This window comes from Rhagoletis pomonella, unplaced genomic scaffold, assembly GCF_013731165.1.
Source record: "Rhagoletis pomonella isolate Grant_MI unplaced genomic scaffold, Rhpom_1.0 Rhpom_scaffold_03087, whole genome shotgun sequence".
Lineage (NCBI taxonomy): Eukaryota > Metazoa > Arthropoda > Insecta > Diptera > Tephritidae > Rhagoletis > Rhagoletis pomonella.
The window spans coordinates 22,164-24,252 of record NW_023461640.1 but is presented as its reverse complement, the minus strand read 5'-3'; the positions used below and the strand labels follow the sequence as shown (position 1 = coordinate 24,252).

The following is a 2,089-nucleotide window of genomic DNA, read 5'->3' as shown; positions in this document are numbered from 1 at the left end:
CATTCCCCGCGGATGGCATTCGTCGGATACCGTAATAGGCATGAATAACTATTACATATATAATATTTAATAATAATTATTGAATATTGAAGGTGTTAAGATTTATGTGACTACGTATCTATACTTAATAAATTAAATTAAGTCCCTCAGCAAACAAAGGACATTTGGAGAAGTTTTATCTTCAGTCAATTCAATGGAATAAAAATATCTTTGGACAAACGTCCAAAACTCAATGCTATCCTGTGGATATTTTAAATGTAATACATGGAAAGTCTTAAAACATATGTCTAAAGCGCTTAAAAATTAAGGAAGCTCATACTTAATGTCGTCATAGTAAACATAAAATTTGCAATTACTTAAATCACTGCCAATTGCGATAATTAGTGGTTGCAATGTCTCACCGCGTGCATAGAGTGATTTTTTCAGATTATCCAATTTATTTTCGACATCGTTCACAGTACTAACTTGTAGTAAAAACGAGAGCTGAGAATCTTTGATAGTACTTCTAAAAATCGTTTTGTCACCTGCCTTCCGCTTTATATTAGGTCGTAGTACAACGTGCAGTAACAATGCTATAAGTTGATCTGAACCTTTAATAAAAGTATATTTATTATAAAAATCATTTAATCTTATTATTACCAATGTTAACAAACCTTTATCAATCTCATTAACTTTTTTCAAGTGCTGAAGATTTTGAATATCCTTTACCCTCTTATTCAAAATTGATATAATTTTTGTTCTAAAACCTTGCCATTTCTCTGTTAGCTGTGAGCAATTCTGATGTAGAGCATTGAAGTCAATATCAATCTGCAATAAAGGAAAGCATTATTAAATTTTGAGTTTTAAATTCTGTAGCGACCATTTTTACAGCCAACCGACTAAAGAATAATATTGTGAAGGTTGGAGCTAGCTCAAACATTTTTCTAAGTTTTCCGATTTTTTTTGAAAGAGAAATGCAAAATGTATATATTTATTTTTTTGTATTTTATGGAAGAAATTGATCAACACCCTCTAAGCAAAAAAAGGAAAATTCAGGGAAATTTTTGAGCTACTTCCAACTTGCATATCTATTATTATATGAAAGTTGATTGGGTTTCACAGCAGTGGTTCGGTCCAAAACCCGATTCAGAACCGGTTTGCAGCCGTGCCTTTAAATATTGGGTCATATGATTAAAAAAGGTTTTTGTTTTTTCTCAAATTTTCACAAATTTGACATCAATTTGTATAAAGAAACTTTCAAAATTTGAGAAAAGGTTTTGAAAAAGCAATTGCTTTTTTTATTAATATGACGCATTACTTTCATATATGATAGTATTTCAAGAGGAAGTTTTTGTATTTATTGCGTCATTTAATAAAAAAGAAAATGCTTTTTCGAAATATTTTCTCAAATTTTGAAAGTTTTTTCATACAAATTGATGTCAAATTTGAGAAAAATCATTTTTTTTTATTAATATGACCCATTTGATTGTAAATTCAAACTAGTCAACCAATTCTGACAAGTTTAAACGTAAAACTAAGAAATCCATTTACCAGATTGTATCCACATGAATGGGAAAAAAGTTTCCAGGCCCGTAAAGTTTTCGCTGATGTGCTACCACTTGAGTTCAAAATTTCTTGTCGTCTGATTTTGAAGGTTTTTTTTCCAATTTGCTTCAACTGTGCTCCACGGCGAATCAAAAAGTTTGAGCCAGTCATAGGCAGCTGCATAAAAAAATATGAAATAATTACAAAACAAAAGCTATTGTGGTGGCGTTACATTTTTCATCCTCGAAAGTAAATGTATATTCTTCTGTCGGTGATGCCTCAGGAGTTGAACTTTCTGGGTCCACTAATTCACCGGATTTCCTCAATCTCTTCAATGTGTTGTAATATTTATCGTACAAGCGGCCTGCTGGTCTCAAGGTAATAGGATCTTTGTGGTAGTAAATCGACTGAAAATAGGTGAAAATTTAGAAAATAGTTTTGTAATGAATAAATAATTTACCTTGTCATCTTTAAACCTGTTTGCAATATCTTGCGCAATAGATTGGAATGTATTTCGGCATATTTTGATTTTTCTTTTAATAAACCACGACACAGTGGCATCAAT

General features: G+C 31.0%; 1 long non-coding RNA gene across 1 annotated transcript; it reads right to left on the bottom strand.

Moving 5' to 3' along the window:
• Positions 1-60: 60 nt before the first annotated feature.
• LOC118753936 lies at positions 61-1,616 on the bottom strand. Its single transcript, XR_004994850.1, has 3 exons — positions 1,531-1,616; positions 654-807; positions 61-590 (listed from the first exon to the last, which is right to left on the bottom strand). It is a non-coding gene; the product is annotated as an uncharacterized LOC118753936 (long non-coding RNA).
• Between the last annotated feature and the right edge of the window lie 473 nt (positions 1,617-2,089).